Source organism: Saimiri boliviensis, chromosome 13, assembly GCF_048565385.1.
Source record: "Saimiri boliviensis isolate mSaiBol1 chromosome 13, mSaiBol1.pri, whole genome shotgun sequence".
In the NCBI taxonomy this organism is placed as follows: domain Eukaryota; kingdom Metazoa; phylum Chordata; class Mammalia; order Primates; family Cebidae; genus Saimiri; species Saimiri boliviensis.
Window position 1 is genome coordinate 38796347 of NC_133461.1, and position 26176 is coordinate 38822522.

A 26176-nucleotide genomic window follows, 5' to 3' on the forward strand; every position below is an offset into this window, starting at 1 on the left:
GTGGAAATGTTCATCACAGTATCAGGAAGGAAGGACTATTCTGCATAATTTTCTGCCAGGCCTGGCATTCCTACTTTCATGATAAAATGGTTTGCTGAAGTTGTGATGCTTAATAAAAGTATATTCATTCAGTATTTTGCCTTAAAGTAAAATGTAATATAGAGTGGCACATCTATTTTAATCTTCATGTAAACAAAACACTGTAATAAATAGAAGTAAGAAGACGCTTTTCATGGCCTCTTTGTATGTGATAGATGGGAGCAACCAAATAAAATTGGGCCCAGTGAAATGAGATTACATAACTGTAATCTCAGCGCTTTGGGAGGCTGAGACTGGAGGATTACTTGAGTTTGAGACCAGCTTGGACAGCATAGTAAGACCCCATCTCTACAAAAACTTTAATTTTTTTTTTTTAAGTTAGCTGGGTACAGTTGTGGCATGCCCCTGTAGTCTTAGGTACTTAGGAGTTCGAGGTTGGGGGATCACTTGAAACTAGAAGTTTTATGCTGTACTCCAGCCTGAGTGAGAGAGCAAGACCACGTCTCAAAAAAAAAAAAAAAAAATCTAATCAATCAATTAAATATAATCAATCAATCAATCAATCAAGATAAAGAGAACAATATTTAGAGGTAGGCCATACCTTGTAAATCAAGTAATCCAGTCTCCTTAGTCTGCAAATAACGTTAACTGTATCCTAGGGAGGAGGAGTGAATTGCTTAAGGTCACACATTCTATTCAGCTGGGCAGAAATATGGCAAAAACCAAAAACAGTGAATTTTCAGTTCATCATTCCCTTCACTATGTTATCATTGAAAGAATGAATTTTGATAGAAGCAGTGGAGATCGTGGGATGTATTTTCAAGTAACATGGGTATATTTTTCAGAAAAGCTTTTCAAAATATGCATACATAATGAATAGGCTGGCTCAATAGGCAGGTTACCAAGGAAAAGACTTAGATTAGATAGCATTTTACATATCCTTCTACCCCAGAAAGGAGTTTCAGGAGCATCTGTTTTGAAAGTGGGTTGGTTGAAATATCAAAAGACTTTGAAAATGATTCTATGTGCCAATTTGAGGTAAATAGTGGTTCCCCATTTCTGTAGTATCTCTCACCGAAGCACCTCACTTCCTAAGTAAGGTCAGACTGGTGTGTAAAATGTTTAACACTCCTCCCTGCACCAGATTTTGCAGCTACATGATATGAAACTTCAGAGGATTAACCAGTTCTCAATCCTAAAGAGGTTGACACTGGGGCAAGCTATACGTGAAAAACTTCACCACCCTGGAATATAAGTCATGAACTTTGTATTGCCTTCCTTCCCAGTGATTTGGGAACGTTGACTGACTATTCGTTTCATTTCATAATTCGTTAGTTTGATTGAATGTCACCAAATTGAACATCTGGAGACAAATGAAAGGTATATAAATAACAATCACATTCTTATAGGATGAGAAAATAAAATTATATTCTGGATAATACAATGGTAATAAGCTGCTCTTGAAACTGTATAAGTAAAAGGAAGTGAAGCATGTTCCACTTTGTCATAAACCCCCCAAAAATAGCTCCATTGGAAATATTTAGAAGATGCTACCTGGCTATATCTTTTATCTTGGTATTTTCTGTAAGCATGTGAATATCTTACTAAAATATGTTATTAATTATATATTATGTATATAATAATACATGTATATACATAAATAGGTAAATACACACATCTAAATTCTGCAAAGATTTTTACAAGGTGATCATATTAGTAAAATTTCTTCTCCATGCTGATTTTTGCTTTCAAATCCTAAAGAATAAAAGGATTGGAAAATCCACTGACTACACCATTATCTTACTGTCCACAGTCAATCAGAGAGTAGAACCTTGTGGACACTCAACTGATGAATAAGCACATATTATTTCTTTCTTTAAAAGATTCCAATAGCTTCCAATTATACTTCAAATAATTATCTACTTCTTACTGTCATCATAAGACTTTACCTTACCTGGCTCCCACCTATCTCATTTCAAACCGTTATCTCCTGTTATTTATCCATTAACCCGTTGAATTTTTAAATTTTTTATTGTGCACCACATCAGCTTGCTCCTATGTTAGGCCTTTTATCCCTGCTGCTCTCTGTCTGGAACTCTGCGGCTCCAGCAATTTTATGTCTACCTTCTTCATACCACTTCCTCTTAACAGCCTCTTTAGACCACCTCATCTAAAAGAGCCCATGCATTCCAGGGATTCTTCTCTGTCATTATCCTGGCTTCTTATCTTAACAACATTTACCTTTTTACTTTTTTACATTTTATTTACTTTCACTCTTAAATAATAATGCTAATAATCATTATTTTTACTTTTGCATTTGTCTTGCTCAATCGAATCTGAAATTTCTGAAATCGGGGTGATTTCTGTCCTCTTTATTTCTATATCCATAGTGTATAGAAGAGTAAGTGGTTCAGAGTAGGTCCCACATAAATATGGATAGAATGAATGAATTCACTGAAATATGGGATTACGAAGATGAGAAAGGGCAAATGTATCTACATTTCAGAGCAACCAATATCTCATTTAATATTTCCCTCTCTTTCTCTTTTTCTCTCTCCCTCTTTAGTGGGTGAGAGTGGTAAGGACTGAGCTCTTCTCTCTATTGAAAGGTAAAAACTCAAAAGAATTAGGGGAAATATCATTGATAAGTAAAATGCTGGTCTACTGATACTTTCTTTTACAAGGAAGAAAGTCCATTATTTGACTCTGGAAGATGGATCCCACTTTTCTTATTCAATACTTCTGTTCACATGATTCTTTTTAAATTAGGAAGTGATATAGAGGCCATCAAGGTTTTGTTGCTGATTCCTTCACATTTTAGAAAAACTATCCTTTCTTCTACCTTATGAAACACAATATGCATCTCTCTTCTTGGTTTTGTGTTATAAGGAAATACCTTCATTGAAGTCTCACATGTATTCATCTGTTGATATGAGCCATGATGAAGGTAGTGTCAGATGCCTCAATGAAACAATTAATATCTCTTGAGTACCTTTTATATTTCTTGCAATATATTGAGTTATATGTGTTAAAAAATTTAATGACATGGAATCTAGTTCAAGTAACTAAATGATATTGTGAGGAAATTGGTTTATAGGATACAGTCAAGTAACTGCACAAATTGAGGGCTGTACAAACCTAGCTCATCCTTCCTTGCTGTTTTCAGAATCATGATCCTGAACTGGATAGACTCTGAGTTAGGATATTAGATGACTGAGCTTACTTTAAAAGTTGTGTGTCTCTGTACATGTGTGTGTGCATGTATGTGAGTTGTATTAAATGTAAGAGTATTTGGATTCCAACCACGGAACTAGATAAAACAGAGAAGACTGAGCTTGGCCAGAGAGAAATCAATTAGTTCTGAAGCTCACTTATTTTAAATGGTCTTCAGAAAACATTCTGGCCCCTTAGCATCAGTTTCCCCATTTCTAATCTTGAATAAACTTAACTTTAATTATGAAGTTACAAAGAAAATCGCTCAGAATCAAAATATCTCCAAAATAAAAATATAAAATAATAATTTTTGGTATATAAACAATGGATGACTATGGTCTAAAGTACCATGAAGTTTTGATTTTGGAGGTGAGACTATTATTGGTGTCTGAAAGGCTGTTTGTATTCACATGGATACAAATGAGTGAAGACATCACCTAAAGGAGTGAGAATGATAAGCATGCTACTAATAGTGACAAAATGATATAATATGCCCTTTTTAAAACTTCATTAAACTATATATTTTATTCATTTAACATTTATAAAGGACCTTGTGTGCATATACTAGAATATCAAGAAAGGCAATGTGGAAAAGAGCATGGACTTCAAGGTCAGATTCACACATTTGCTAGATTTTCTGCTAGTTTTATGACCTTGGCTACTATATTAGTCTGTTCTCATGCTGCTGATAAAGACATACCCAAGATTGAGTAATTTATAGAGGAAAGAGGTTTAATTGACTCTTAGTTGAGCATGGCTGGGGAGGCCTCAGGAAACTTACAATTATGGTGAAAGGGGAAGCAAACACATCCTTCTTCATATGGCAGCAGCAAGGAAAAGTGCCAAGCAAAAGGGGGAAAGCCCCTTATAAAAGAATCAGCTTTCATGAGAACTCACTCACTACCAAGAAAACAGCATGAGGATAACTAATCACATGATTAAATTACCTCCCACTGTGTCCTTCCCATAACATGAGGAGATTACGGGAAAGATAATTTAAGGTAAGACTGGGTGGGGGCACAGCCAAACCATATCATCTACCTTACCTAATTTCTCTAAATTCCATTTTTCTGTCTATAAAATGGGAATTTTAATAACCATCTCACAAAATTATTTTCAGGTTTAGGTAAAATAAAGAATATCTTCTATCTAACTCAGTACTTGGCATATTCAAAACATTGAAGGAGGGTGGGTGCAGTGGCTCACAGCTGTAATCCCAGCACTTTGGGAGGCCGAGACAGGCCAATCACCTGAGGTCACAAGTTCAAGATCAGCCTGGCCAATATGGTGAAACCCGACTCTACTAAAAAATACAAAAAATAGCTGGGAATGGTGGCGGGCACCTGTAATTCCAGCTACTTGGGAGGCTGAGGCAGAAAAAATGGCTTGAACCTGGGAGGAGGCAGTTGTAGTGAGCTGAGATCATGCCACTGCACTCCAGCCTGGGCAACAGAGATAGACTCCATCTTAAAAAAAAAAATAGAAAGAAAGAAAAATTGTAGATACTTTTCTTCACCCTAAGTTGTAGGAAAAGATAGTTGTCTCCTAAGTCCTACATTAACTACCAAAGAGTAGCTAATAAAGATGTCATCATTGTATCAAGTTAAGGATCATCATGGTGTGATAGAAGACATCACAGAATGTTTCTTATCTTAGTTATTAACAGCTACAATACCACTTCTCGGAATTTAATTCCATCAAATTTACTTTTTAAAGGGTTAACCGAATACTGCTATGAGCCAAGCCACATGTTTGCAAAGGAGCAGACAGCATTCTTCATCCTGAAAAAAAAAAAAAATTACAGTCATTCTTTGGTATCCATGAATAACAAGGACCGCCAGTGAATACCAAAATTTATGAATGTTTAAATCCTACAGTAGGCTCTGCTGTGGAGCCTGTTGCTATGAAAAGGTGGAGCATCATATCCACTGGTTCTGCATCCTGCTAGTATTGTATTTTCGGTCTGTAGGTTGATTGATCCCAGGATGTGGAACCACAGATACGAAGGCCAACTGTATCTTCTTTAGTTGGAGAACCAATTGCAAATCAACACATGAAACAGGCAGATAAGGGAATTGGAGTACGATTAAGTCTGTGAGTAAGGGGTACAAATTTACAAAGGTGAGAAAGATTCCTGAAGGACATGGGTCTTGAACTGATATGTGAGAGATTGACAACAAATGGGTATGCAGAAAGGAAAGCATGAAGGAAAGTGGAGAAGAGGGAGAGAGAAAACATGTGAATTTTTCAGGTGATGGAAACTGCTAAGTGGCTGGAAATGTGCATGTTCTGATGGCAGGAGCTGCAGCAGTTAAGCCTGACTGTAGTGGGAGGAGTATCAAGGGAGACAAATTGCATAAGTAAAGTTAGGGTGACATTTTAGAGGGCTTTAAAAGCCAGGCTGGTGAATCTGGAGTAACTTCTCCATGAAATATAGTAACTAACTTCACTCTGCAGATGAAATATGGGAATTTGGGGTCAATCTCCTATCTCCAATGATTGGTTCTAATGTTAAAGTTCCCAGTCACACCAGTGAAATGCCCAGCATTCAGCATTGTAAAGCTATCACAAGTAGGAAGTCCAGAAATATTACCCTACCTGAATGCATTTAAAATGTAATTTGAATTCTCAGGTCTTTCATTTAAACACTACTTGCATTGTTTGTGAAAAATCTGGGTCTGTGTAATAGCAACAGGATATCCGGAAGAGAAAAAATATTAATCAAGCTTATGCAATTCTGTCCCATGTTCTTATCCTTCAGATAGTGAAAGTCTGTTGGATTAAAACAGCATAATAGACTTACAACATTTACAAAACTCCATGGGATGTTTCTGGGGTGAAAATCAGCAATTTTAAATTCTGGTGAGCAGCAAATATTGTTTGGGCAGACTTTTTAATATTTCTGGTCCTCAGAAACCTAATCTTTTCCCATTTGGGGGTGACAGTGACCTTAAATCAGCTATTCACAATCTGTTGGCAAGTGAAATCAAAATATATGCTTAGACAACCTTTTTTTTGCACATCTTCACAGAGGGAAAAAAATAATAAAAGGAGTTCTCAGCCCAGAATATAAACTATGCTGACAATTACAAGTCATCCCGCCTAGACATTTCCTGTGCTAAACTCCACAAGGGGAGTAATGCAAAGCTGCCTTGCACATGGAGAAAAATCAATTTCATAAGAGATATATCTTCATGTGTCATGATCCAGTGTATGATTGTGGCCTTTGATGTCTACTGAGCTGGCAGCAAATTTACAGCCATAACTTTTAATTCCCAGCAATGAGTGCAGGCAAAAATAACTTAACAGTTAAATAGGAACCTTGTGCTCACTGGGTGACTGTAATCAACTGCCAGGAATGACCTTGAAATTGGACATTCCTCTCTGCTTAAGCACCATTAGCAATATTTTTCAGAAAGCCAACCATTTAGCTGGCTGGCAAAAGAAAAAAAAATGTCGATAAAAATCTACTCTTGGCTACTCTCTAAATTGCATTATACTATCTGTTCACCAGCTGAGGGTGAAAAGCATTGTATATTAAAAGATTTTCATTGTGTAATAATGTGAATACCAGCAGAAGTAATTATAAAATCAATAATTCGTAATAAATATGTCCTCCTCATATAATTACTAAATGATTGCAAAACCAATATTATGCACTAGTTAGAATGGAAAAGGTTGCTGTTAAAGACTTTCTATATTACACATTATTGTTCAAATCTTAAACACTCTTGGTCAAATGAAGCAAAGCTGTACCCTCATCAGAAGTAAACTAGATACTCGTTCTTTTGAAATTACTAAAAAGTATTTGATTCATGGTGAAGCCAGTTATTAGATTAAAATATCTGTCTTCAACATGCCTATGTTATGGGTACCTCTACTGCCTTTTTTTGTTTTGTATTGTGTTGTGTTATTATTTTTACCTCAATGAAGGTATATGTATGTCCATTCATAATTATCGGAAATCCATCTAATTGCCGTTTCTCATGTCATATTAAAAAGTCAAACCCATAGGAAAATTATTATTAGCCCATATTTTTCCGTTTAAAATACATGGGAGCATGTTCCTATTGGAAGAAAATCAACAAAGTTCCTCTCCTGCAAAGAGGGAGTGTTTTTGGTCTTTGATCGTATTATTTCTCCTGAATCGTCCATAACCCTGTGAGTTACTGAGAAAGAGTCACTGATCTTTCTGACTGGTCCTATGAGCAGCCAAAGTTGGCCACTCACTAGAGGAACCACTCAGAACACAGCACCAGTGCCATCTGAAGATGGGGAGGTTAGTATCATAACTGTGCATTCTCTGTATAATTTCTCGGGTAGTATTTAATGTTTGTATTTGTTAAGTTCCTACCATATGTGCAGCCAGCTTTGTGTTGGGCAATGCAAGAGAAAAAAGTCAGGAAACAGAGGGAATGTGTGGTTCTTACGTTCAGGAAGTTTGTTTTTTAATTGAGCACATAGCATTTCAGAAATGTTCTAGAAGAAATAATGTTTATGTCAGAGAATCTGTGAAGGTAGTCTTGAGGTTCATGAAGATAATATTAATTAGTCCACCTAAGGAAAACTTGTATGTGACCACATGATAAAAAATAATCTTATCTATATATACCCAGATAATATCAAAATCAAAATGGATCCTGTGGGCTACTAGCCTTGACAATTCTAATATGTATCATGGATTTCATATCTCTAGGGTTTATTTCTCTGACCATTCAGCACTAACCTGACAGCGTACCTTCCTGGCCTGCCATAGAACAGAACAGTCTTTACAGTATTTTGTCCTATCCTTTTACATATTGTATTAGTCATGGTTTTCTAGAGAAACAGAACCTATATTGTTTGTCTTCTCATTCTCTGTCTCTAATGTATGAGAGAGAGAGAGAAGAGCAAGCAAGTGTTCACTATTTTAAGGAATTAGCTTACATGATTGTGGGGCCTGGGAAGTCTCAAATTTTTAGGGAAGACCCTGGAGATTCACGGAAGAGTAGATAATGCAGCTACAGTTCAAAAGCGGTCTGTAGGCAGAATTTCTTCTTCTTTTGGAGACCTTAGTTTGTTTTCTCTTCAGGTCTTTAAATAATTGAATGAGGTCCACCTATGTTATGGAGGGTAGTCTGCTTGACTCAAAATCTAGTGATTAAAATGCTATTATTATTTTTTAAAAGATTATTTCACAGCAACATCCAAACCAGTGTTTGACCAAATATGCATGTACCAAGTTGACACGCTGACACAAAATTAACCATCACACATTTTTTCCTCTCCACCCAGTAAATAATTTATTCATTGTAGGCACTTTTTCTCTTTTTCCTTTTTTTCTTGAGATAGAAACTCATTCTGTAACCCAGAGTGGAGCGCGGTGGTGTGCTCATAGCTCATGGTGCCACTGTGTAGCCTTAAACCCTGAACTGAAGCAATCCTCCCACCCAAGCCTCCCAAGTAGCTAGAACTACAGTCATGTACCACAATGTTGGCCAACATTTTCTTTTTTTCATTTTTGTAGTAACAGGGTCTTGCTATGTTTCCCAGGCTGGTATCAAATTCCTGGCCTCAAATGATTCTCCTGCTTTGGCCTCCCAAAGTGCTATGATTACAAGCATGAGCCACTGCAACAAGCTAGAGGGACTTTCGACACTACTTGTCTTCAGAAATCTTCATTTTATAAATGAGAAAACAGAAAAAAAGAACTCTAGCCTAGCTTCCTGTAATCCACATGGTACCTAGCACAGTTTGGGGTTCATCTGTTCATTTGCTCTTTTTTATTCAATAAATATATATCAAGCAATAACTCTTAAATGAAATTCCCATTTCTAATCTAGTCTTGTAACATGGTTTATATGTAAACATAAGTTGAGTGATTGTAAAGCCACATGATGACTTGTTGGTGTCTAATGGAAGAAGAGAGATGATCATAGCAAAGAAACAGTGCCACATATTTTTCATTCTTTGCTTGGTCTGGTGCAAACATCTGTAGTGAATAGAAGGATATGTGTTTGTTCCATGCCATCAAAGACTGAGTGACTAACTTCACCATTTTGGGACAGTACATTAACAAATCTTTTTAGAAAAGGCTATTTAGCATCAGTTTTTTTGGAATTAAAATTATAAATTTTTAATATTTATCATTTTTGTTCTGAAAATTTTATTTTGAATAATTTAGACTACAATAATGCAAATTCACATACTTTACAAGCATGTCCATTGCATTATTTTTGTCACTAATAAAAATGGAAACAATATATATGTTTATCAGTAAATTATTAATAATTATGGATAACTCTACTCTAAACCACCATTCAGCAAGTATTGAGGGGTGAGAAGGATTTACGCATTTCTATAGGAAAGAGCTCCAAGATTCTAACATACATTTTTAAGCAAAACAAGAAGTCGCAGAATAATATGTGGAGTATAGTCTTTCTTTCTTTCTTTCTTTCTTTCTTTCTTTCTTTTTTTTTAAAGAAAAGGTATTCTCACAGGTTTAAATGTATGCAAATGAATAGCAAAAATACTGTCAGGAAACTTAACAAATTCCTTAATGGTTATCAGAAGGAATGAGGAGGGTGTGACTAAAATAAATACTTTGTATTTTAATGTATATTTCTCTGTACTTTTGAATCAAAGTTATTTCTATAACTACTTTATTCACTTTTATTGCTGCGTAGTATTCAATTTTACAAGTAAATATAAATATGATATTAAATGAAAAAAGAAAAGAGGTATGCATACAGTATGGTATCATTTTTATAAAGTATAAAAGCAAAGAAAACCAAACTATATTGTTTAAGAATACATACATAGTAGGTGAAACTGTAAAGAATAACAAACTTAGTAACCACAAAAACCTGGGTAATGGTTTGCTCCATGAAGGAGGGAAGATATTCTTATTTGAAAGATGTAAACAGTGTGGGGAGTTTCTGGCATGTTAACAAATGTTCCATGTTTTTGATGTGTTGCAGTTTCCAGGTGTCAGTTCTGTAATTGTTAGTGCAATTTACATAGATATTTAATGCAGTTTTCTGTCCACATAATGTATTTAAGAATAACATGCACGAAACTATAACTGTGCAATATAAATAAGAGAACAAAATAAAAGGGAATGAACACTGTTTACAGAATTAATATAAATAGAAAAGAAGAATAAACGGGTATGTTAGAGACTTTTTCAAGTTGTACAGAACCCAAAAGTATTTTTGCACACAGGCATCACTTGGTTATCAGAACAGCTGGATAAGGTATTTTTACAGATGAGACGCAGACACTCAACAAATCATAGGCTTTGCAGGATAGCTTGCCCCCTCTTCTAGGGTGATTTTATTATCAAAGAGTGCCATGCTCCTATCAAGTGCTTTCTTTTCTTCAGGCCCAGCAGTGAATCTTGAGATGCAAGAATCTGCTCTATTGCCCCTTAACAGCTGTATCCCAGAGGGTGAGAAATATTGGTTATTGGTTTCCCAGGCTCAACAATTGTAGCCTTCAACAAGGAAACACTGAGTATTAACAAAAATCACACCTATTTTTGATTGGATAACAAAATCACAAAATATGCAAAGCAATTATGTTACATTTTTTGATATTTAATTGGGCGCAATATTAAATTTTATTTTACTGCATATTGGTAATACTACAGTTAATAAGGTCTTTAAAAAAATAATCTTAGGCACTCAGTTATTTGCTTTATATATATTATCAAATTTAATCCCCACATAATCTTGCAAAATTGTTGTCTCCACATTACAGAGAAAGATGCTAAAGCAAGAGTCTGGAAAAGTGGCTCACATCCCAGTTACAAGATGGCAGAGCTGGCTTCCATAAGTGTGTCTTTTGCGAAGTTCAGGGAACTCCGTACTATTTGAAATGCATCCCACATTATCCATAAAATACAGCACTGTGGATTGAATTGTTACCCCCCGAAATGCATATACTCAATGCCAAACTCTGAATGTGACTGTATTTGGAGAAAGAGCCTTTAAAGAGGTAAGTACAGTTCAATAAAGTCTTAAGGATGGGTCCTGTATTACTCAGTACTCACACTGCTATCAACTGCATAATTTATAGAGAAAAAAGATTTAATTGACTGATGGTTTCACAGGCTATACAGAAAGAATGGGGGCATCTGTTTCTGGGGAGAACTCAGGGAACTTCTAGTCATGGTGGAAGGCAAAGAGGGAGCAGCCAACTTATATGGCAGGAGCAGGACTGAGAGAGAGAGGAGCCATGATACACACTTTTAAACAACCAAATCTCACAATAACTCACTCATTCACTATCACAAGAATAGCATCGAGAAGATGGTGCTAACTCATTCATAAGAACTCTGCCCCCATGATACAATCACCTCCCAGACCCTACCTCCAACACTGGGGATTACAGTTCAGCATGAGATATGGTGAGGATACATATTCAAACCATATTAAGTCCTAATCTCATATTACTGATGTCTTTATAAGAAAAGGAAGAGACACCAGTCATGTACTAGCACAGAGAAAAGGCCACACAAGAATGGAGCCATCTGGAAGCCAAAGAGAGAGGCTTCAGGAGAAACCAAAACTGCTGACACCTGATTTTGGAGTTCGAGACTGTGAGAAGATGAATTGCTTGTTTCAGCCATCTGCTCTGTGGTATCTTTATATGACAGCTTTAGTGAACTAACACACATAGTGATAACTCACATTGTAAGAGCTGAACACAGCTCCATATATATTTGTCCTCTCCATCTCTTTTTTAAATAAAATTTTTTAAAAAGGCTGATTGTATTAGCTTGTTCTCACACTACTATAAAGAACTACATAAGGCTTGGTAACTTATGAAGAAAGGAGGCTTAATTGACTCACAGATTGACAGGCTATACAGGAAGGATGGCTGAAAGGCCTCAGGAAACTTACGATCATGGTGGAAAGGCAAAAGGGAGGAAGCACATCTTCACATGGTGGTAGGAAGAAGAAGAGCGAAGGGGAAAGTGCCACACCATTTTAAACCATTTTATCTTATGAGAACAGCAATAGGGAAAATTGTCCCCATGATCCAATCACCTCTCCCCAGATCCCTCCCCCAACATTGGAAATTACAATTCAAACTAATATTTGGGTAGGGACAAAAAGGCAAACTATATCATTCTCCTCCTGGACCCTCCAAAATCTCATGTCCTTTCACATTTCAGAACACATTCCAAAACACAATCATGCCTTCCCAACAGTCTGCCAAAGACTTAACTGATTCCAGCATAAACTCATTAGTTCAAGTCAAAAGTCTCATCTGAGACAAGGCAAGCCCTTTCTGCCTATGAGTCTGTAAAAGAAAAAACAAGTTAGTTACTTCCAAGATACAATGGGAGGAAGGGCATTGGGTCCATGCTTCCATTCCAAATGGGAGAAATTGGCCAAAGCAAAGGGGCCACAGCTCCAATGCAATTCTGAACTCAGAAGAGCAGTCATTAAATCTTAAAGCTCCAGAATAATCTCCCTTGACTCCATGTCTCACATTCAGAGCACGTTGATGCAAGGGGTGAACTCCCAAGGCCTTGGACAGCTCTACCCCGTGGCTTTGCAGAGTACAGCCCCGGTGGCTGCTTTCATGGGCTGGTGTTGAATGCCTGTGGCTTTTCTAGTTGCACAATGCAAGCCATTGGTGGATATACCATTCTGGAGCCTGTAGGACAGCAGTCTTCACACAGCTCCACTAGGCAGGGCCCCAGTGGAGACTCTGTGTGGGGGCTTTGAACCCATATTTCTCCTCCATACTGCCCTGGTAGAAGTTCCCCATGAGGGCGCTGCCCCAGGAGCAGAATTCTGCCTGGTTATCCAGGAATTTCTAAACATCATCTGAAATCTGAGCAGAGGCTCCCAAACCTCAACTCTTACCTTCTGTGCCTTGGCCCCTTTTATTCACAGCTGGAGCTGAAGTGGCTGAAACACGGGGAGCAGTGTCCCAGGTCGGCACAGAGCAGTGGGGCACTGGGCCTGGCCCACAAAACCATTTTTCCCTTCTGGGCTTCTGAGACTGTGATAGGAGGGCCTGACACAAAAGTATCTGAAATACCTTAGAGGCATTTCCCCCATTTTTCTTGGCTGTTAACATTGGCTCCTTCTTACTTATGCAAATTTCTGGAGCCTTCTTGAATTCCTGCACAGAAAATGGGTTTTTCTTTTCTACCACATGGCTGGGCTGCAATTTCCAAACTTTATGTTCTGCTTTTCTTTTAAATACAGGTTCCAGTTTTAGGGTTTTTATTTATTTATTTATGCAAATTAGTTTAGACAGCCAGCCCGCATCTTGAATGCTTTGGTGCTCAGAGATTTCTTGCACAGATACCTTAAATCATCTCTCTCAAGTTCAAGGTTTCACAGATCCCTAGAGCAGGGGCATAATGCTGCCAGTCTCTTTGCTAAAGTATAGCAAAAGTGACCTTTACACCAGTTCCCAATAAATAAGTTTATAATCTCCATCTGAGACCTACTCAGCTTGGACTTCATTGTCCATATCACTATCCACATTTTGGTCACAACCATTTAGCAAGTCTCTAGTAAGGTCCAAACTTTCCCATACCTTCCTGTCTTCTTCTGAGTGCTCCAATTTGTTCTAGCCTCTTCCCATTACCCAGTTCCAAGGCTGCTTCTACATTTTCAGATATCTTTGCAGCAATGTTCCACTTCTCTGGTACCAATTTCTGTATTAGTCTGTTCTCACACTACTATAAAGAACTACCTGAGACTGGGTAATTTATGGAAAAAAAAAAAAAGATTTAATTGACTCACAGTTTTGCAACCTATACAGGAAGCATGGCTGGGAGATCTCAGAAAACTTGCAATCATGGCAGAAGGGTGAGGGGGAAACAAGCATGTCTTCACATGGTGGCAGGAGAAAAGGTGAAGGGGGAAGTGCCACCCACTTTTAAACCATCAGATTTTGAGAAAACTCACTATCATGAGAACAGCAAGGAGGAAATCCTCCTGCATAATCCAGTCACCTTCCACCAGGTTCTTCCTCCAACATTAGGAATTACATTTTAACATGAGATTTTGGCGGGGGCACAGAGCCAAACCATATCACTGGTATTTTTAATACAAGGCTATGTTAATTGAACATTTATTTTGTGGAAAATAATTTAAACATTATAAATGTGTGTATAATGAAATATTAATACAATTCTACTCACCTTTTTTGCCAAGAACATGTCCCCAAAATATGTGTTACATTTTCTTGCTTATATTTTCACAGATGTTCAATGTATATGCAAATGGGTAGTGCGTGTGTTTACTAAAGTGTAAAAATATTATTTTTATTCTTTCTTCTTTTGGATTTTAATTTGGCCATATGTCACAGATAATTTAATAATCAACACATTATGCTTTAAAGATATTTTAACGTTTTAAACAAACTTTTTAAAAAATAGCATTTAAGTATATAAAAAAATAGAAGAAACACCAGTTTAATACCTACTCCTCCCAAACCCAAACTGTATTTCTAGTAATCATTTTCCCTATTTCCTATTTCTTATGTAATAACATATGCCGATATGTCTTGATTTATACATTTCAGACAGTGTATCTATTGGCTATTCTTACAGGAGAGGATGTCTTAGTGCTTTTCAAAGAACTCTTACTTGCCTTATCCATTCACCCAGTGTGGATAGTTATTTAGTTACTATACAAAATTTATAAAATAAATTAACTACATTCAAAAAATAATGACAAAAATTGACAAGGTTTAATTAAAATTGTGCAAATATTGTCTGTTGATTAGCCAAGTATTTCATCATAACTTTTTTAGAGTAACATTTTGTTACTATTGGAGTTACTATGTTAATTAACTTAAATTTTTAGTATTTTCTCTTTATTCGTATTTTTCTATGAAGCTATTATGTACCTACCAACAATTTTTTCCAGGTCCAGAAACATATCACATAATTTGCCATTTTTTCCTTCCTTTCCTCCTTCCTTTCTCTTTTTGTTTATATATGTATGCATGAATCCATCTTTCTATCATCTACGTATCTATCTATGTATCTATGTGTCTATGTATCTAGCTATATATCTATGTATCTGTGTGTCTATGTATCTATCTGTCTCTCTATGTATCTCTCTATCTATCTATCTATTTATCATCATCATCATTAACCTGTCCTATAGACTATCTTTGTCATAGCTGCTACTTTTAAGAGTTGTTTCTCTTTAGGTTTCTGGCTTGATTGTTATTCTGGAATGTCTATTTGTTCATCTACGTATTTATTTATTCATGCTATTTATTCATTTGAGAGTATCTAATTCCTCCATCTCACATCTTTCCTTGTTTTGATCTCTTTTTGTTAGTGCTTATCCTCTAACAGTTTCCTATGAGAGTTCAAGGGACATACATGTTGACTACTTAACATGTCTTGAAATGTCCTTGGCTATTGAGGATCTAAAATAGTTTAGAATTATTTTCACACAGGTCTTTGAAGGCTTTCCTTTACTCTCTGCTAGTTTCCAGTGTTGCTTTTGAAAAGTCTCTCTTCTTCTATGTGCAATACTCCTCATCCTACTTTAATTGATTCTTTTTATGTCTGTTGTATCATAATATTTCAGTGCTGTGCTTCATTGCACTCATGTCCAGTGCTTACTCAGAAAAAGTTATCATATTCTTTGGCCTTGTAACTATCGAATTGGAGTATTTCTAAGAGTCTTCCCTTTTGACAAGATAGCACAGTCTAGAATAACTCTTTTGAGAAACATGTACTATGAAACTATTGAAATATATCATGAAAATTTGTAGAAAGAAAAGACTTATAGAAGAATCAGGCTTTGGGAGAAGTTCACTGGTTCATTTCGGACCTGTTGAGTTTGAACTGTCTGTGAAACTCCCAAGTAGAGATGCAGAATTATCATTCAGTGATGTACATTGGGAGTGATATGCAAGTGGGAATGGCAGACACTGGAATTAGCACGTATGAGGTTTTTTTTTTCTTTTTTGAGACGGAGTTTCGCTCTTGTTACCCAGGCTGGAGTGCAATGGCGCCATCTCGGCTCACCGCAACCTCCGCCTCCTGGGTTCAGGCAATTCTCCTGCCTCAGCCTCCTGAGTAGCTGGGATTACAGGCACGTGCCACCATGCCCAGCTAATTTTTTGTATTTTTGGTGGAGACAGGGTTTCACCATGTTGACCAGGATGGTCTTGATCTCTTGACCTCCTGATCCACCCGCCTCGGCCTCCCAAAGTGCTGGGATTACAGGCTTGAGCCACCGCGCCCGGCCACACCTATGAGGTTTTAAAACTGCAAGCCAGAATGTTATCATCAAAGAAATCAATGTGGCTTGAGAATAGAAAAGCATTAAGGACAGCGCCTGAGGCACTACAAAACAAGGGATCAGATAAAACAAAAGGAGATTGAGAAGGAGCAACTAGAGAAATAAGAGAAAAACTAGGAGAGTGTAGAGTCCTAGAATCCAAGTGAAGTATATAAATAATAGAGAAGAAAATGTTCACCTGAGTCAAATTCCACTTATTGGCCAAGTAAGGTAAAGGCTGAGACTTTACCATTTATTGTTGAAGAAAATGGTTCAGTAAAGACCAATAACACAAAATAGAATTTAGGAGAGAGAGAAGAGAATTGTAGGAGCTGTATCCCTAAGTAGGGATACAAAAAATAATTAATGTAAAAGGCCTGAAATTGGTATCTGTAGAAAAGCCTACTTTGCAATGTTGGTCCTGGCATCTGGGAACTCATGTTAGGGAGGATTCTCTTTATTTACAGAACTTATAAGAATGCCTCACTCTGTCTAAACTGTTTGAACAAACAACGCAGTTTATACTGAATAGCAGCTTTCCTTCTGGGACTATGGAATTTTGCTAGGTACTAGGCATAAGGTGACGAAGTGACTTGCCTTCATGATGACCTGGGCCACCGAGTCTCTAATGAACTTCTGTAGCAGACAACACTTCACATGTGTTGACCTACGTTGTTGTTGGAGAACTTAAGTGCATCCTGTGCATCTATCCACTTTGAGAGGACTCTCAGCAACTTGCTTCTGGTTCCCTCTGGACATTGCCCCGTCTGTTCTTTCTCTTTGTTGTGTTTGCTTCTTATAATTTCACTATAATGAAACTTAGCTATGGGTATAATTATTTTTAAAAATCACGTCCTAGACAGTAGGCAGAGTAGGCTGTTCATTTGATATTCCCCTGAGTCAGCACAGATATTGCAGAGTACATCTAAATAGCAACGGTGCCTGGGCAAATACATTCTAGTGTTCCTTTAGATTTCCTTCTGTGTAGCTCAGAGCTAGCAACACATTCGATCAATACAGAATGTTAGCTTTTAAAACATAATGTATATCTTTCTTGCTTTCTCACTAGATAGAACTTTCTTTTGTGACTTGAGTTTTTATGTTGTCTTTGTGTGCTTAACCCTGCCTACCACTTTACAGAGATGTGCATAATTCGCAGTGGGTTTTTGTTGTTTGCGTTCTTCTGAATCCATCCATATAGCTTTTAACTCTGGGCCTTTACTGGGGTTCTTCAAGAATCATTCTCAAGTCATGAAGCCTGGTCTTAGCAAAGCAGAAAAGAAGGCAGTAGAGCAGACCTTGGTATTCCTCTGTTTTCCTCTGTTCACATATGCTTTCTCCCTTTTCTGCCTCCCCTTTCACCTGTGCAGTGGATTTTCTTTTACTGTCACTTAACTTCTCAATGTCATCAAACTAAGTGCACTGACAGTGCTGGCCCTCTCATCATCACCTTATTCTGCATTTTTTTCTCTCCTTTCTCAGGATTTGTGCTAGCATATCCAAAAATTTCTCACATTTTATAAATTTGCCTGGATGTTGTATAAGACTTTATTCTTGGGTAACAAGCCGCACCAAAATTTAGTGTTGAAAGAACAAACACTTACTTTGTCTCAGGAGTCTATGGGAAATTGGGTGTGCCTATTGACTTGACCAAGCTTGGCTGATCTTAACTGAACTCACTCTAGTATATAGGAGTCATTGCTGGGTTGATGGGGGCTGACTGGTCTAGATGGCCTCACTCACATGTCTGGCTATTGGCTGGTTGTCAACTGGAATCATGGAGTGAATATGTTCTTTGTCTTTCATCACCCTGCAGTCACTCTGAGCTTCTCTAAATCAGGACGTAAGGGTTCACAGAAGGAAAGCAAACATGCAAATCGCCCCTTCTGGCCTAGATTTCAAACTGGCTTACTGTTACTGTCCCTGAATTCTCTTGGTCAAAACACCTCACAGGACCAGTTCAGATTCAAAAGGTAAGAAAATAGATTTTACCTTTGATTGGAAAAACTTCAACGTTTCATTGCAAAGTAGTGTTGGTAAAAGGAGAGAAATAATTGCAGCCATTGTTATAATTTTTTACAACACTGTGTCCTTTGGTCACAATTATTCATATCCCTCCCACATTAAAGAAAAACATACCCTCTCCCACGACACCATAAAAGCGTCATTTCATAATGATATTCCACTTGAAGTTCAGGGCCTTGTGAACTCCATTAGGTCCACAGGCAGTTTTTATTGTGCAACTTTTACTAGTTTCTATACTTATGGGCAAAAAAGATAAATTTTCTATCCCCCTTTCACTCATCACATTCAATATACAATTGTGACACAGGGACAGGAAAACAAAATACATACTCCCATTTAAAAAAAAAAAAAAAAAAAAAAAACAGTCGTTAATCCAGAGCATTCCTGAAGTCCCACTGAATCAATATTGTAGGATTCCAAAATAAAGAGCAGAAGTATGCCAGGACTATTGAGGCCTCAGCTCAGATGAGTGCAACTTCATTTTTTGTGACTCTGTGTATCAAAGCAATTTACAAAAACAGCGCAGATTGAAAGACAGGAAACAGACTCTACCTCTTGATGGTGAGAGTTGCAGAATCGCCTTGATGGCTACGTGGACAAAAGCAAGAAGATAATTGCAGCTTTCTTTTTTTTCTTTGCAAAATCTACCATAAAGAGTTTCCAGGTAACAAAAGCACAGTTGATATGTTAATTCAACTGAAAATAACTATGAGTAATAATATATCCTGCTTCGTCACATTTGCATTTAAACTAAGGACTTCAGTATCTTAACATTTATTGAATAAGTGGAGAACTCACTATCTCATAAACCTGTCTTACATATTCTAATTCCATATTGTTGTCTACATGCATTTATTTTCTTTTTGACTCAATTTCGTCTTTATAAAAAACATTTAGGGTAATACTCACTGCTGGAACAAACAAACCACCAAATCTCAATGGCTAAACGAAGAAAATGTATTTCTCGCTTATCCAAAGTCCAGTGAAGACATTTGGCAAGAGGCCTTTTGTGTACTGATTCAGTAACTGGGACTGCTTTCAGTTTCTGATTGTCTTTTTAGGTCCTACCTTCCATTAAGAAAAGGTAAACAGAAGACTCCCTGTTCCTAGCTTATATACAATTCGGTTGATGGAATTTGTGCAGGACCCTTGCCCTGAGAAGTTGGAAAAGTATCTTGATTAGGTCTCCTTTGGCAACGGTTCCTGTCCATTGTTTTGCAAGGACCCTGGCTCACACCTCTGGAAAAATCTTCACAGTTTATTGTCCCGCTTGGCAACAGTAACATGCAGTATTCCTTAGAATCTGCACAGTTTTTGCAACCCTCTTCCTGATAATACGGTTGACACCCAGTGTCGTTTTATAATTTAGACACCTGAATAATATTTTAGTCCAGGCTTCAAATTCTTTGTCACTAAAATTCTCTAAAATATTAGCAGGCTTTAAATGTGCTGTTTCTAGACTTTTCATTGCACTAGTAATTATACCCACAGTTCTCCCAATCTAGATTCCGGATGTACTCTTATTATCCTAACCCTGTAAAGCCCTCTCCTTATTTGCTTCTTCTCTTTCAATCTCCGTTTGAAAACCAGCCAATTCTCTCCTGAACTCACCTCTTTCTTGTAATACTTTGCTAAAGGCCACAATTAGAAGCTAACTCGACTATTCTGCTGCATCTTTCCAATCACTTCCCCTAGGGCCACAAGCTCAGTGGACAGGATCTTCCTTCCAAGTTATTCCACATGGCAGTTTTACTAAATATTTTGCTGCCAGACTACTGTGTATGTTTTCTTGCTGCTGGCTAACACTACACTAATGTAAAAATCTAAAGGTTTTTTATTATGACAACGGCTCGCTTCTATTATCAATTTATCTATTGCTTAGTTCAGTAACACTAATCGCTATTAAAAAACTAAACCCCCATTTCAGGGATTAACACCATTAAGAGTTTATCTCTAGCTCCAGCCAGTTGTGATGCAAGTGTGGCTTGGCTGCCAGCCTTCTACATCTGATGTAAAAATCCTGGGTCCTTTTTTTTTTTTTTTTTTTTTGAGATGGAGTCTTGCTCTGTCGCCTAGGCTGGAGTGCAGGGGTGCAATCTTGGCTCACTGCAAACTCTGCCTCTATGGTTCAAGTGATTCTTCTCCCTCAGCCTCTCAAGTAGCTGGGATTACAGGTGCCCGCCACCATACCCTGCTAATTTTTGCATTTTAGTTTCATCATGTTGGCCAAGCTGGTCTGACCTCAGATGATCCAACTGCCTTGGCCTCCCAAAGGGCTGGGATTTCAGGTGTGAGTCTGGGTCTATTTTTAATGGAAAATGTAAAGAGGTTACATACACAAGATCCTTCAAGTTCTTATGAAATGCCCACATAGAAGAAATTTCCGGTTCTTGGAAGGTACCTCCACCTACACAAGCCTCTACCTTAGCCCAAAGGCAGTGAAGTAGTTGGAATTAGGAGGTTAATAGGTTAGCATCTGACTATACCCTCTGCTTCTGTTTTCTTTCTTCCAATCCCATATGATTTGGGTTTTCTTACTAAAAGTTTCAGCATACTACTGTGTCTTTCAAGATTTGGATGTGTTTGTGTATGTGTTAGTGTGTATGTATGTGTTAGTGTGTATGTGCGTGTGTATGTGAATATGTGTATAGGGGATATGAGTGAGACGAAGAAAATTTTCTGTATTTAAGGAGAGGAAGGAAATTGAGAAAGCTTCAATGTGCATCACATGGCAGGGAGGAGAAAACCAAGACTGCCACTGGCTAGAGCAACAGTGAAGTTCACTCCAGACTATGTTCTCCACCGAAGGCAGAGCCAAAGACATTGCCCTGATGCTGTAATTTGGAAAAAAATTTTCTAATTTTTATTTTTTCATAATTTTGTCCTGTATATGCCTCAAATTTCTGTAATGGTTATCATCTTAGTCATTAATTTAGCAATTCATATAGCTTAGCATCCTTGTTAAACATATTTTCAATTATTTGAATTGTCTGGTTGTTCCTTAAAGATTTTTACCTAAACTTATTTATATTCCCACAAAATCGAGCACAATTTTTGCCATGGTAGCTATCAAGAAATTTTTTTTAAATTAATTGAGTAATTATTCTGAGTCTTAGGAGACACACTAAACGGTTTTCTTTTCTTCTTCTTCTTCTCTGGCACCAGATGCATGTTGTCATTTTCCAACACCATTTCTTCAACTCTCTTATGCCAACTAAGTGTAAATTTAATTCAGTTCAGATACTGTCTATCTAGTGTCAGATACCACAAGAGTAAATGTCGTATCCCACAAGTTGAAAGTCTCAGTCCCATTTGACTGTCCCCATTTCAGATGCCAACTGCATGTTCTAGACCACTCATATATTTCTGAGTGTCCAGCTATAAATGATGGGCTTCCATGCTTCCACTTCAGTTTCAGTAATTTGCTAGAACAGCTCCCAGAACTCAGGAAGGCATTTGACTTATATGTACTGCTTTATTATAAAGGTTAAAGCTGAGAAACAGCCAAACAGAAGACATGCATAGGGCAAGGTATGAGGGGTAGTGGTACAAAACTTCCAACTCCTCTTCTAATGTATTACTCTTCCAGACCTTGATGCATTCACAACCTAGGAGCTCTTAGAATCCCACCCATCGTTTAAGGGTTTTTGTGGGGGATTCTTCATGTAGGCATAGTCAATTATTATTGTTATTTTGAGGCGGAGTTTTGCTCTTATTGCCCAGGTTGGAATACAATGGTGATCTTGGCTTACTCCAAACTCTGCGTCTGTGGTTCAATTGATTCTCCTGCCTCAGGCTTCCAAGTAGCTGGGATTACAGGCATGTGGCACCAAGCCAGGCTAATTTAGTATTTTTAGTAGGGATTGGGTTTCACCATGTTGGTCAGGCTGGTCTTGAACTTCTGACCTCAAGTGATCCACATGCCTCAGCCTCCCAAAGTGCTGGGATTACAGACGTGAGCCACTGAGCCTGGCCATGATCAATTATTAATCAATCTTCAGCCTTTCTGCCCTCCCCAGAGGTTGGGTGTGAGGCTAAAAGATTCAGGTGTAATTAAGGTTTGATATTTCTAGCTAGCAGCTGCCATCCTGAAGCTATATATGGGCCTTTCAAGGTTGCTTTATTCTGAGAGAGAGAGAATCTCCTATGACTCTGGAAATTTCAATACATTTAGGTGCTTTGTGTCAGGAACCAGAAACAAAGATCAAAGGTATATTTCTTATTATATCACATCCTGCTACTTCACTTGGTAAGTATAAAGCAAGACATATTCTGGATATTGAGAAATCTGTATTTCTGTGTTGAGAAAAGTGAATCTGATTACATGCACACTATAAACAAGACAGTATTTTTCTAATAGACAAAGTGTACTCAGTAAATTAAAAGGGCTGCCACTGTGCTTTCATAATTCTCAGTCTTCAAAGAGAATGAAATAGAATACAGTAAGTAAATAAGCAAGTAAATAAAATCAACAATAAAATCTTTATCACTTATCTCTAGAAATATTATACATAATACATCTCTCATATTGTGACTTTTTTTTCTCTGGTTAATAATGTCATTCCTCCTTTGTGGAATGATCTATGGAAGAGTCTACCAAATGTCATTTTAAACGGAAGGATTTTTTTGTTTTGTTTTTCTTAAGAAATTAATCAATAAGTATATGAATAAATATTTATTTAGGTTAGACATCAATAGACTGGACGAACTAATTTGTAAATGCATGAAACCTCATGATTTCACTTATTTGGAGTGATTAGTTCATATATGCTTGCTGGACTAAAATTAGCTCTTCTTTAACTATTAAAGTCAAATTGACAATGTTAAAATTTTAAAAATATTTGCTTTTTTTAGTAGTGAGGACCATTAGGATTACCTCTTTAGCTGCATAAATAATATTAATGGGTCATTAATAATACCTCCTTTAAATAGAAAAGTATGTCTTTGTTTTGTTAAAATCTTGAAACCTGTGCCAAGAATTCCCTCCAGCTTTAGAACAGCATCACTCTATTACTCTGTACTAAAGCTTTTTCTGTATAAAAGCTTTCGTTAAGTTTTTATTTTCCACCTATTTACTAGAGTAAATTTATAACGTTCTACTGGACTGCACTATTATCTATGAAAATTAATCATTTTTTATATTACATTTGTAGATTGTCACTTATTTACTGGCCTGGGGCAAGACATGTTTTACTTTTCTTATGCAAGTATTAAAGGACTCCCATAGAGCAAATGAGTTTCTAATATTAGATATTCTAGAGAAGTGAAGGAAGAAACCATTGCGTGAGCTGGAACAAAAATGGTTTTTGTATGTTAGACTGCATTAAAATACTCAAATGGAATAAAATACGCCATATATACTCCATATACTCAAATGGAAGTAATAAAACTTACTTTATAACATGGTTTTGTTTAGCACAATCACAGGAGTTACAAAAGATGTGTTATATGGATTTCTTGGATAAAGAAGTACATGAGAAAGAATACATGTCTTGGATATTCCTCTACCTTTATTTTTCTTTCTTTTGTCATTACCAGCCCTACCACCTATGACTGTATGTATGTGTGGTTATGTGTCTGTGCTTCCCTATTACAACTTACAAGCCTATGAAGACTTAATGTGTCACTATTTCAGGAGACTGTAACTGAGGATTCAAATAAAATATGAATACTAGGACAAAACACGTCAAGCACTTTTTCTTAATAAACCTTATGTTTTCACAAGAGTTGATATTTGCAAAAAAATGGTAGCATAATTCCATATGCCTCTCACTCATCTTCCTCTATTGTTAACATCTGATGTTATTATGATGTATTCTTACAGTTAATAAATTAATATCGATGTATTCTTATCATTAACTAAAGTCAATATGGTATGCATATTTCCTTAGTTTTAATCTAATGTCACTTTTTAATTTGTTAATCCCATTCAAGCTATAACATCACAGTTAGTCATCATGCCTCCATAGACTTCTGCTGGTTGTGACAATATCTCAGACTTTTCATGTTGTTCATGATCATGACAGTGTGACAAGTATTGGTTGATTGTTTTGTAGAATGTTGCTTGATTTGGATTTGTCCACCGATTTTCTCATGATTACTCTGGAGTTACAGTTTGGGAGGAGAAATATAGAGGTAAAGTGATATTCTCATCACATCAGACCAAGATATTAGCAACATGACTTACCATTGTTGATGTTGACTTTGTACACCTGGCTGAAGTAGTGTTTGTCAGATTTCTTAGTGGTAAAGTTATTCTTTATTGTCTCCTTTTGCATATTGTTCTCTTTGGAAGGAAATCACTGTGCATAGCCCACACTTCAGAAACAGGATTTTATGTTGCAGCTCCTTGAAGGAAGAGGATCTGCATGGATTTTTGTAATTCTTCTACATGGGAGATTTCTCTTCCTCTCAATTTGTTTGTTTATTATTTAAATAATTATAAATTCATGGGTATTTAATTTATATTTTAGGATATATCCCAACAATATTTTATTTTGTTGCTCAATTTGTTCCAAAAATAGTTATTGAGAGCTCTTTTAGTTGATTCCTATATTCTTTTAATGTATATGCACCATTGTGGGTCTTTCTTTCTTTGGGACTTTCTCTCTCTCTCTTTCTTTTTTTGATGTATGTCCATCATTGTGAGTCTTTCTTTCCTTTTTCTCCCTTCCTTTCTTCCTTCCTCTTTTCCTTCCTTCCTTCCTTCCTTCCTTCCTTCCTTCTTTATTTTCTTTTCCTTTTTGTACCTCTTTTTTTCTTTCTGGCATTCTAAGATGCTCCGGTTTATCTTGCATATTTATTGCCTCCATCCTTATATCAGCTATCTTCTTTCTTTTCTTTTCTTTTCTTTTCTTTTTTTAGAGATAGGGTCTCACTCTGTCACTTAGACTGAAGTGCAGTGGCATGATCTTGGCCCACTGGAACCTCTGCCACCTCGGTTCAAGTGATTCCTGTGCCTCAGCCTCCCGAGTAGCTGAGATTATGGGTGCACACCACCTTACCAGGCTCATTTCATTTTTTTTGTATATTTAGTAGAGACAGGATTTCACCATGTTGGCAGGCTGGTCTCAAACTCCTGACCTCAAATGATCCACCAACTTTGGCCTCCTAAAGCCCTGGGACTACAGATGTAAGTCACCATGACTGGTCCTTGTTTTATTCATTTATTTATTTATTTATTTGGAGAATTACATTAGAAACCAAGATTTGGACACTAGAGTGCTCATTTCTATTGGAATGTTGTTGTTTGTATGTCACCTCAGAGCAAGAAAACATGTATGTGTATATCAGTCCATGTAAATATACATGTCTACAAATATTTGTATATGTAATTATCTGTGTCAATATATAGTTCAAACTGATACCTCCAACTCTAATCCTTTAGTATTTGTATCATTCTAGCTTTCTCCCAATACTTATCTATAAACTTTCACTCCAAGAGTGACCTAACTCCCAGTATCCTGGATACATTTATTTGTATTCATTCTATACTGAGGACCTGCTATATATAACAGTGTAGTAGAAACAGAATTTTTAACCCCATTCTGTGAGAAAACTTTCCCGATGAGTACAGTGCTTATGTGCTGCTTCACTGCCTTTAGTTTTACACATTACCCTCATTTCTAAAGTAACTT